At 43.7% G+C, this 12,401-nt stretch overlaps 1 long non-coding RNA gene across 1 annotated transcript in view; it reads left to right on the top strand.

Annotated features, from left to right (window-relative positions):
• Positions 1-4,860: 4,860 nt before the first annotated feature.
• LOC138581227 (uncharacterized) overlaps positions 4,861-12,401 on the top strand; it is a 109,159-nt gene continuing 101,618 nt past the window's right edge. Inside the window, exon 1 of the long non-coding RNA XR_011304478.1 lies at positions 4,861-4,952. This is a non-coding gene — a long non-coding RNA (uncharacterized lncRNA). The remainder of the gene's footprint in view (positions 4,953-12,401) is intronic.

A 12,401-nucleotide genomic window follows, 5' to 3' on the forward strand; every position in this document is an offset into this window, starting at 1 on the left:
GCTTTCGACAGCTGAGCATTGGACATCTGCGTTTCTCATCTACGCTAGTATTTACTGCAAGAAGTTCCCAGAGTGGAGCATGACTCTTTTTAATTGTATTGACGTAATAATAAAGGAACACATTGATTTTGGGGCTTTTTACGACTGATATATGATGAGGAATGTAGGGTACGAATGGCGGACAAAGAAACAGAAGACTGGGTTGAAAAAGTACGTAATTTGTGGGTACAATGGATGGCCCCAACAAGACCAGTGGCGGGAAATTGCATGGCTAATACCTGCCACAAATTTAAGGCCTTTTAAAGCACCACCCAAATCCAAAGAGGGATAAAGATCAACAGAGAGGGGATACAGTATGGGTTGACCATGCTGGGCATTCAACAGTGGCACGTGTATCCGAGTGGCGTGCACATTTTAACACAAATTTACAAGATACTCTGGGCGGCATCCCCTCACTCAATGCTGGGGACAGGGAGGGGACAAAGGAGGCAGAGCCAATGGGGATAATGGGAGGTCCTTGGTAAAGGGCGCATTATCGGTTAACGTAGTAAAACTGTCCGAGTTACTATGATATCACCCTGATAGGAAGGTGGCCGGTTATTGAGCAAGTGTTTTGATCATGGTTGTAGGACACCTTACAAAGGACCAAGAGTGGGTAGATGGGCAGAGAATTTGAAATCCATTAAGGGACACACAGCACTGGTGAATGAAAAACAGATGGAGAAAGTAAGGGAGGGAAGAATGGCTGGTCATTTGACAATATATCACGGGTGAACCTGATCATATCTCCACTATTGGAGTTTTTCATTCATCAATGCTGTGTGCCTGGTGCCAACAAAGGAGAAAGGAGAATTTAGGATGATACACCACCTGTCTTGACCGGAAAGGGTGTCCATTAAAGATGATATTGAACAGGCTTACTGTATAGTGAACTATTCTAACGTAGACATTGCCCTGATCCAAGCTTGGAGAACTGGGGCACATACAGCAAAATATGATCTAAAAGCAGCGTTTTGATTGCTTCGCCCACATCATTTCCAGCTCTTTTATGTTCAACTCATGGGACACATATACATGGGCAAGGTGCTTCCAATGTGGTGCGTGGCAACGGGCACACTTTTTGACTGTTTCAGCACATTTGTCGAATGGGCGTTTACTGAGTTCAAGACAGGTGATGCATTACCTGGACAATTTCTTGTTGGTGGGCAAGGGTATGGAGGAATGTGCACGATTACTGGCAGGGTTCAAGAGGACGGCATGCAAATAGGGCATTCACCTGGTGAGTGAAAAGGCAGAAGGGACGGCTGTGGTGCTGACTTTCTTGGGAATTGAACTCGATGCAGTGAGGATGGAATTCAGTTGGCCATTGGAGAAGATTCAAAAATTGAGAGAGAAACTATATGAAGTGGTGTCAAAAGAAATGTGCGAGGTTAGAACAATACCACAGTTTTTGCGATAGCTAAACAGCTGAACTTTGTATGTAGAATTGTGGCACCAGGCAGGGCTTTCTGTGGGCAGGTGGCCTTGGCTCTGCCATGAGGAAAGACCCCACTGTAGGATCAGGGTTACAGCTAGGATGAAACGTGACTTGGAAGTGTTGTCTGCCAGGATATAATGGGATTTCAATGTGGATGACAAACAGTGTGTTGGAATGTGGATATGTTTTCTGGCACGGCAGGGGCAGAGGATTTTCGTATATACTAGGAGGGAAAATGGTGCACAGTGGAACGGCCCCAGGAGTGGTTGGCAGAGAAAAATAGTATTACATTTCTTGAATTTTTCACGGTCATTGTGGCCATGGAACTGTGGGGACAGCGTATGGAGAAGAGAATAGTGCCAGTGATTAACAGTCAGTCTAGCAAATACAGGTGGGTGCTGAGATGATTGGTGTTGCTATGCTTGAAGTGGAAGGTTATTTTCCGATCGAAGTATATTCTTGGGACTGACAATGACATTGCTGATGCACTATCTCGTTCACAGTAGTCGAGATTCCGTCGGCCGGCACTGGAGGCAGACACGCGGTTAGCAGCGGTGGCCTCCGAACTATGGCGGCTAGGGGGGAAGAAGTTATGTAACTAGTGGAAGGATGGTTAGCGGCATGCACGAGCGTGCCATTCAGGCTGAAATGGGAAGAATTTCAGGACAGTCAAGACAGCAAAAGAAGGGTGGGTGGGCCAAATTGAACTAGAAAGGAGAGATGTTATAGTGAATTTTATAATGGTGTTAGTGAAAGAAGGACTGGCGCTGGTGACAATATGGGCAACGCTGATGGGGGTTGCTTTTTTTTGACAAATGGTTTTGGGGATATAAACCCACAGCTGACAAAATGGGCAGGAGAATGTTGGAAGGATGGTCTAGGTCTAGGAAGAGGTGTAATGATCGGTTTAGACCGATTTCAGTGGAGCTGCTGAAAAGTTTGATGGCAGCGTTGAGCGTGGTATGTTATTCTGATGGGAAACTTGTATGATTCGACCAAATATCAGCCTTGCTTTTTTGGGGCACTTTAGGGTTTTCATAGCCAGTTGGATTTGAAGGTGGAGGATGTGAGAAGGATTGAAATGGGGTACAATTATGAGCACAGGGGAGTATAATGGACCAGAGGAGCAGTGGAACTGGGCAGGTAAGTTTGACAGAGATTTGCACAGTGGTGGCCTTGGAGGGTTTTGGCAGGAAGAGGACACGGGTAGGAGGGAAGGGTTTTTTTAAACATAAGAAAGATGAGGTAGTGAGTGGGGGAAAGTGCTGGCAGTACTGAGGAAAGGGATGAAATGGGCGGGCATGGACATGTCAAAGTTTGTCACCCACTCGTTTAGTTTTGAAGCTACTCTGGAAGGGACTGGTTTGGGCATGGGGAGAGGGAGCCAAGGCTATTGGGCAGATGGAAGTCTCATAGATATCAGGGATATGCCAGGGAAATTAAGTAAGTGGTGTAAGATAAAGTGGGTTGACCGTATCTTTCGCCGATATAGGCCTGTGGTACCAAAAGAAATCTGGATACGTGGACATTCCATCTTGAAATGGGACAGAAAACAAGCAGAGACGCAGACTTATGGAAAGCGGCCGTGAAGGGCATGAAACAAAGTGGAATCGGTATGGTTAGGATGGGGGGCATGAGGTAGGGCCAATTGCTTCCCATGTTGTTTTAATTGGAAGACAAGTTTATGGGTGGCCGATTTGATGATCATCCATTTGTGGGAGAATGACTTAGTACAATATATGGGGCTGGAGCTCATACAAATGATGAAAAAGGAGTTGGGTATCATTCAAAGGCTATTGACTGGTGCGGAAATAGTGTGGACGCAATAGTTGCCAAGAAGAGTGTGGAGAGGTGCGAGGAAGCCTCCAGCTTTTGATAGCGCCAGAAATGTGATTATTAGAGAAGTGTAAGGTTTTTGATGGGCCTCAGGGTTAGGAGTTATGGGGCATGAGGTGATCAGATATGAGGACCTAATGAACTGGATGTATTAGTGGATTCATTTATGAAAACGAGCCGGCACCTTTGGGGACGGGTGTCGGGGGGGGAGGGGGGGAGTGTGACACAATCTAAGGACAGAAAAGGGTATAGCGAGAAGACAAAATGGAAAGAAATGTAAGCAAAGTGGGAGTTTGAAAGGTTATGATAAGAGAATAGAGGGGTGTGGGGAAAAAAAAGAAAAAGGGACAACAGTACCTGACCTAGAGCGAGTAGGTGCCAGCAAGCGAATGTAGGAGAATAAACAGAAAGAAAGTAGTAAGAACAAGGAGAGTGAAGTCTGGGGGATAAGAAAACAGAAAATAAGAAACAAAGAGGTACAACGAAGGGGAGACATAAAAGAAAGAGGAGGTAAGAGAAAAGGAGGAATAACTATTAAGGGATTTTTAAGTGACCTTATATTGATGTTTAAATATTGTAAGTGGATCTGCTTTGAATAAAACAGCCTTTCATCAGAAATGATGCTGTCAGAACGTTTTTCTTTCTGTGAGTAAGAGGGGGGCAGAGAAACGCAATGACACTCGACGCTGGCCCGCTGTGATTGGTTAGGGGGCCGACGTTGCGTAAAGAGAAGGAAGAGGATCCTTCTTTGGCGAAGGGACGGCAATAGAGCATGAAGCAATGTTCCATGCGCCCAACCTGGTAATAAAGATGGCCGCTGGCTGGAAGCAAGGCAGGGGCCGCTGAAGCGCAGTTTCTGTTGTCAGTTGAATAGAGAACGTTTTTGTGCTATTGTTGGGGAGGATTAAAGGGTTGATGTTGCTAAGGAAAGGTTCCGCGACAGAGAGAAGGCAAAAAAGAAGAACATGTTAACAAAGTCAGAGCTTGAAAGGTTATGAGAATAGAATAAAAGGGTGTGAAAAATAACAAAAAGGAACAACAGTACCTGGTCCTAGAGTGGGCAGGTACAAGCAACAGACAGCAGGGGAAGAAACAGAAAGAGAGGGTATAGAACAAAGAGCGAGAAGGCTGGGAGGATAAGAAATCAGACAAGAAGAAACAGAGAAAGGGTACAAAGGAGGTAGGACATGAAAGAAGGGGGAAGAGAAAAGGATGAATAACAATGAAGGGATTGTGAAGTTCTACTGATGTTTAAATAGTGTAAGAGAACCTGCCTTGAATAAAGAGGCCTTTCATCAAAAAGAATGAGGTCAGAGAGTTTTATTTAGTGAAACAATCAAACACACAATGCCCTGATTCACCGTGATTTCCTGGGGCTCTGCAGAAAGCCTCTCATTGGCTCATCCCTTGAGAAAGTAATTTTAAGGTCATATTTAAACTAATGATGAGAATATGACCACTGGCCCTGCTGTGCGTTTCCTAAGTCTCTTCTATTTATTAAGCTATTGTGCTCCCAGTGCGGGTGAAAACAAAATGTTTTGTTTTTGGCAGGTGAGAGCCCATTGAAGAGTGTGGAAGGGCCAGGGGCTCAGCTGGTGAGTGAGAAGATTCCATGGAGAGTGACACCAGCCAAAATCATGTGAGTTGAAAGTTACTTCCCACCCACTTGCCCCCTTTGTCCTCAAGTGGAAAATGCCTCTGCCCACGACGCAATACAGAACACTGAGATAAATAAATGAATGAAATAACTATGCTTCTCTGTGGGAAAATTATTAAAGCGCTAGTATGCATGTGAAATCATAAGCAGCACATTTCTTTGGAGGAACGAGCCACCATCGCATGGCTGTAGGGCATTGTGTCCTAGCTCAGATGTGTCTATTTTGCGTTGTCTTTGGCTGGGGATATCCTTACTTCTGTTTTGGTCGGATTAAGCTTGATATTGGTGTTAGTCACCCAGGAGTATAAGTCGCTGAGGCATTTGTTGAGGGTGTTGTTCGGGTCTTGGGCAGAGGTTATCTTGGCGATGAGTTGTGTGTCATCTGTGTACTTGTAGGCTGTTAGTCCATGGGTTGAAATGAGTTTCATTAGTGGGGACATGTAGATGTTGAAGAGGAGCGGGGAGAGGCTTGATCCTTCTGGTATGCTGCCGGTGATGCAATTAGTGTTAAATGTAAATGGTGGTAGGTGTGTTCTTTCTGTTCGGTAGGTGAGGGAAGATTTCAACCATTGTAGAGCAGAGTTTTTTTATGCCACACTCCTCCAGTCTCTTTATTAGTGTTGTGTGTCTGATTGTGTCGAAGGCAGCTGATAAGTCTAGTAGCATGAGGGCTGATTGGGTTCTGTGGTCTGTGTTTATTTTTAGGTCGACCCATATAGAGAGGAGTGTGGATTCCGTTCCTCTCATGGGTCTGAAGCTGACTTCGTCATATTCTAGTATTCTGTTGCTTTCTACATGGAGAAGTAGTTCTTTGTGAATGTGGTTCGCGAGGATTTTCACTGGGTAAGGTAGATTAGATATAGGTCTCTAGTTGGTAGTTGGTAGGGTCTTCTGCATTTCCTGTGGCTTGATGTATGCTGATTTGAACATTTTTGATACTATTCCCTTGTTTAGGGATAGGTTCAATAGTAGTTGAAAGTATGAGGCTGGCGTTCTGTGGTTGAGGAGGTTTTTAATATGTCCGGTGGACATGGATCACTGGGGGAACTGGCTAGGTTGGTGTCTTATCTTAGTTTGTTGAGAGTTTCTTCGCTTATAGGTTCAAATCAATTGAGTGCTATGGTTGTTGGTGGCACGCTGTTTTCTGTTGGTTCTAGGGACGTATTTGTGGTAGTACAGCTTGCATCAATGTTCTATTGTGTTGCTTCAATGTTTACTCTTAGATCAGTGGTGTTGTAGTCAAATTGGGATTGTGATGGTGCGACACATTTGTTGCACGAGTTTGGATTTTTTTTCCTTGATGATTTTGAACAATTCTTTTTGTGTGTTTTTTGCTGATTGGATTCTTGTAGAGTAATATGCTGTTTTTTTGCTTTCAGGACTGCTGATTTGTAGATTAGGATTTGTTGTCGGTATTTGATTTTGTCCAGTGGGTTAGTAATGTTTTCTCCATTGTTTTTCCAGTTTGCAGTTGTTTTTTTTTAGGTTCCCTCCGTTCTTCTGTGAATCATTTTGCTGTAATTTTCTTTGGCGTGTGTTTGAAGGGTTTTGCAGGTGCTAATTGGTCTGTGATCCAGGTCTCAAGGTCAAGACTCTTCGAGTTTCTTTTGTTTGTTGCTGGGAGTTTTACGTTTGTTGGCATCACGCAGCTTGGGATTTTGAGAGTGAATGGGATTGCGGTGAAGTTGGATTTGTGGGATTGTGGTCTGTTTATCAGCAGGAACAGTAGATTTGATTAGTTATTGAGTTTGATGTTGATTAGGAGCGATTTGCAATCTTCTATGTTGGTTGAGGGGAGTGGAGTGGAGCAGATGTGGTTTTTGTGTGCTAGTGTGATTCCTCCACCTCTTGGGTTTTCACTGTTGAAGTGTAATAGTCTTCATGGCCGATTGTTTTTTAGTTGTCTGATAGCCATGTTTATTAATAGGCCATACATTTCTGTTTTGTGTTTAGCCATGGATCATACGTTGAGAAGCCTGCAGTGTAGTGTATGTTTTTGTCTTGTCCTTTTGTTGCATATCATTTTTTGCACCTCGGTTGGGGTAGTGCCTATCGGATTTTTGGTTCTCTCTTGGGTGAGATGGTTATTTGTTGGTTGTGTAGTTCTGGTCTCTATCCCATCCTTGAGTAGTTCTATTAATTACAATGATGTTTTTTCTTCATCATCTTAGTAGTCGGATGCCTGGTTGTCCCTGTGGTATCATTTCTAGTCTCTGGTTATATAAGGGCCGCGGATAGTTAGGAATTCTAGCTTAACTCTGATTCTTGCTGGGGTTTTCCCCAAGATGTTTTGGAGTTGCTGGGTTCTCTGAGTTGACGTGTGTGATTTGGTAGTCTGGTGTGGTCCCCTTTAGAATGCCTTGGGTCCTTATTGTGAGTTGTTTGTTTTACATCATGCTAGGGTTGTAGGTGAAGAGGTAAAGGAACATGTATGCTGTTTTTGTTCTTGTCTTAGTCTGTATATTTAGTCTTCTTAATAGTGGTCAGTGAGAATGTCGAGGTGTTGCACATTCTGGTGAGTGATTCCAGTTTAATGGGGGGTGCTTTTATTCCTCTTTCTTGTTCTGTTTTCCATTCTTGTTTCTTTGTCCTTCTTGTATTGTGGCAGGCTTCTGGTCTTGATGTGCCGGGCTGTTGCGATTCTGTGATGTATGACTGAGTTTGGTCGTGCAATGACATTGTTTTCGGTGATAGGTCTTCAGCTTGTGCAGATCTCTCATGCCATTGGTTTCTGTTGGTTTTGATCGTATCCAGTGAGTCATGATGTTAGGTGGTGTTTGGTTGAGTGGATTGGTTGTGGGTTCAGATGGAATCGCGGGTGCCTTCCTGTAGTTCTAGATTTGTGGTGGCTAGGTTTGTACTATGTGTTGCAGGTTTGTCCTTTGTTCTGGGTGTGAGCTACCTGTCGTACGGCTTCTTTCATTGTCTTTGGGTTAGTTAAATGTGCTGTACACCACAGCGGTGTGTGTCGTGCTGCGTTGTAGAGTTGTGGTGGTTTGGTTTCCTCCTCAGGTTGTGTTTGGGTTTGTCCTATATTCCATGGTGGGTGCCCTCCTGGGTTGATTACTTTCCTGGTCCGAGGGGGATCGGTCGATTGCTACAATTCACAGAGTCGTCTGCCTCGTTGTGGTTGTATAATAGAGGTGGCTTGCTTCTCTCTGGGATCTTGTCTTGTGATTATATTTTTATTTGGGTTTGGTTGAGTAGTTACTGAGGTGTCCAGCATTTTGGGTTTCTCAGAGGCAGGAGCCTCTATGTGGAGCTTGTCTCATCGTTGTATTGTTGATTTAGGTTGGCGCCTCGGATTTAGGTATGAATGAGGTTCGGGGTCAGGATTCTGAGTGGACAAATTCATGTGGCTGAGGTATGAGGGTGTAGCCTGGTGAGAATTTGAGATTTGAGTTGGTGTATCCAAAACTGTGGGGTTCAGAAGTGGTGACTCCCCATTGCCGGGAAGTTTAAAGGTGGTGCGTTCCACAGAGCCTGGGTGTGGTGCTTCCCTCTTGGTGGTAGGCTTAAAAAAAAGTGCCACCTAGTAGACATGACGTTTAGATGTGGCCAGTTCCTCTGGGCTGAGATTAGTTTGACGTCAGAACATGACGCTATATTCTAATGTGCGGCAGGCTTGGCGATAGCAACATTTATATGTGCAGCAACTCATGCAATATTGAAGTTTTTATGCAGCTCCTGCAGCAGCATGATTCTGTGTTGCAGTACGTTTGGAACGTTCTGTGAATCAGATTGCAGATGTGGCAAATCACCAACACTGGCGAGGTACAAAGTAGGAAAACCTGTATTTGGAACGGTTTGTGATACAAAGCGTCAGTTGAGGTATTACACAAACTGTGGTGATGGTAAATGTGGCAAACCTACTTTGGAACACGCCCTAGGGCAGAAAGAGAGTGTGGCAAATATAAACAGTGGTGAGATAATAGAGCAGCAAAATCTACATTTGGAGCATTCTGGGGGAGTATGGAAGCACGGCTATATACAAATAGTGGCAAGTTAACACGTCAGCAAAACCTGTATTTTCGGCACTCTGGAGCTACAATGTGAGTGGTGGCAAAATACAAACAGTGGTGAATAGACCAGCAGCAGAATTTTACATTTGGGCACTCTGGAGGCAGAGTGCAAGTGTGGCAAAACCCAAGTGGTGGTGAGATAGCAAGGCAGCAAAACCTACCATAGAGATGATTTGAGGGCAGGGTATCAGGATTCAATAACTTTGCCCATAAAAAATATCGCTTTAGAAAGACTGCACCGAATCCGCTCAGCATGGTCTTTCTAAAGCAAACTGCCATGCCCCTGCTACACACAAGTGTGCGCAATGGCTGACAGTGTCGAGATAGCAGGAAACAAAACTATATTTGGGACACTCTGGGTCAAGATGTAAGTGGTGGCAAATTACAAACTGCAACATACCGTGGCGAGATAGCAGGCAACAAAGCTAGATTTAGGGCGAGATAGCAGGCAACACTAACCACCTGGGCAAAGGGGAAAGTGGATCATCATAAGTTGTATTGCCCTCTACACGAAAGCCACAGAGCACCTGCAGTGAACAAAGACATTCTGCAAAGAAGAATACACATTCCCTCACTGCCACTCCACATTCATTTTGAGGATTTTTTTCAGTGGAATTCCATAAAGTAAATTACTTTGAAGGAATTCCTGTTGCAAAATGGCGGGACACACTTGGAAGAAGAACACATTTGAATAGGTTTCACACAGCAAGAAGACATGTATCCCCAGAAGAACAGGGTGTACATGTAAGAGATGAAGAAAGACCAAACGAAGAAGCAACAGAATGCAAGAGTGCCAGCATTGGGACTGTGGGTCCTCACAAGTTCAGAAGTATCCCAGCAGTAACTCCACCCGGGATACCTCCCACCGCAAATAGCGTTACCCCAACTCGGATCCTGAGTTGGCGCAAGGCTGTAAATCCCCATTTTATTCAGAGTCCATTTATCTTAACATGTTTCCATTGGCATTTATATAAGTACAGCTATGCATGTATGAAATGCTTTACATCTTATTGAGTATGTCCATACTTATGTAGTAGCGCTTCAATGTCAACAATGAACACAATAACAAACAAACAACTTTCTTCACTTGTCAGACTTTATACTACTCATCTTCTTTGTGTGTGTACAGTGCAGCAGGAGACTCAACAGTGGTAAACAACATCATCAGTCTAGTAGTAGCACCCAGGTCGCTTCCGACTTTATAACAGCTTTGATTGCTTTAAGACTGGTTTTAGTAGAAAGGGGCCAAATAGTGTTCATGGAGGTTTGTCGTTCGATGGGTAAACATATCCCAGACCAACGATTTCCATGCTGCACACCGGTCACTTCCGTCTGCCCTTGATCTACTTGCCCCTCCCATCCACACTATGTTTTCTGCCTCTGCCCAACGTTAAAATTCACGGTGCCAGCACACATATGGCGGACCTCCAGCCGATTTCCAAACCATTGTAATGGATCTATTGGCTAGTGTACACTCCATATCCATAAACCTGACCACATGCTTATATTTGCTGCTTCTGGGGTATGCACCCAGCAAGCATTCTTTCCATTGATATCTCACTATTCCAGCCTTCCTGCAGGCTTGTTCTATTTTTGCTGAGAACCTCTGCACTTGTACGCAACCCAGAATATGTGTAATAGATCTGCATCGCCCAGTGCGCATCAAGGACATGTTGATTGTGTATTGCTGCTGAATGTAGCTATCCTGTGCGGTGTCATGTATGTACGGCACAGTACGTTCAGTTGTATCAGCCTGAAACGGGAGTTCCTTGAAAATACCTTGGGATATATCAGTATCCTCTCCCATTCCTTTTCTGTTATGTCACCTGCCAGGCCTCTTTCCCATTTCTCTTTCAGCTTTGAGCTTTTGGGGTTTGGCTTGTCCATTAGTACACTATACAGTCTGGACCCCGGCTTCCAACCATCTCCCAGACTATGCATTAGGGCCAGTAAGGGGTTTGGTGTCGGCTCTTAAGGCCATCCATCCCATCGCCACCCTCCAGGCCCTTTGATACCACAGGAGCTGCCCTCCAGGTAGCCCGCAGTGGGCCAATTGGGTATACTTCTATATTGTCACAGTTCTTTGTTTTTTTGATTTTCATTGTTAACAAAACATTTTCATATCTCAGTATTTGGTGGGTCTATACAAATAATTATAACCGGGATGGCAAAAACGAATTGACATACTTTTTATAAATCTCAATCTTTGGCAAGTCCGTGTAGAGCACGGCAAGATTGATTACATATGGGGTAATACTGAAATGCTTAACTCCGTGTGTGACTTTGAAATAGTGGAGAACAAACACAGTGACCATGCAATGTTGTGTGCTAAACTGGAATTTTGCATGGATACCAAGATATCATCGAGTGCAACTGGTAATATTTATACCAACTATAAAGGTACAAAAATGAAGTGGAATATAACAAAATGTAAGATTATGTCATACAATTTACATGGCCTTTTCAAGTCGGTATTTAAACATGCAGACTCCCTTAGTGGCAATGAGATTGAGCGCATGATAAAAACTATTACAGATGATGTTGGCTCTGTAAAGGGAAGTCCAAAAACTAATATTGGAAACAGGCCCAATCGATTTTTTGATGGGGAGCTATTGGTGGTTAAACATAAATATCGACGCTCGCTTAGTCTCTTAAGTAAATCCAGTATGGGATCCGTCGAGTTCAGTAACGAGAAAAAGAGGTTGAAAAATGGTTTCACCAATTGGTGTAAACGTAGAAAATGGTCTAAATTAAACACTAAATGGCAGACCATGGTTAATACTCTCCACCAGAATGATTCCAGTACAGTTTGGAAAATCTTAAATAATGTAAGACATGTGAAAAAAGCCTGTATTCTGAACTCGATAGGAGAGAAAATGTGGACCTCCCACATCGATAATACCATGTATGAGAAATTAGATAAGAACTTCCCAAGACCTTATTGTACAGTATGGCCTCTTTCCTTTTCAATCAAAATGATTGAGTCCATTATTATAAAAATGAATAAATCTCGAGCCCCTGGACCTAATGGTCTCGCCACTGTAGTATTAAAAGATGACCCTGAGATATGGAGTAATGTATTGTACAGGCTGTTTACTAGCATCTGTAGAGATCGCTGTATTCCAGATTCATGGAAGAATGCCATTCTAATTCCGGTGTTCAAAGCGGGCAATCGATCTTTACCTGAAAATTATCGGTTATTATCGATATTAGACTCCACTGGAAAAGTCTTTTCAGCTATTGTTCTAGAACACTTGAATGCCTGGGTTCATACCAACCACCTACTTCACCCTTTTCAAACTGGGTTTCGATGTGGCAACAGTACTACTCATAACATTGATGTCCTTGATGCCATAACTTCCAATGCCAAATTAAGCAATGGGCCGTCTGTTTATATAACCTTTGTTGA

Source organism: Ambystoma mexicanum, chromosome 3p (assembly GCF_040938575.1).
Source record: "Ambystoma mexicanum isolate Mex_15411 chromosome 3p, UKY_AmexF1_1, whole genome shotgun sequence".
NCBI lineage: Eukaryota > Metazoa > Chordata > Amphibia > Caudata > Ambystomatidae > Ambystoma > Ambystoma mexicanum.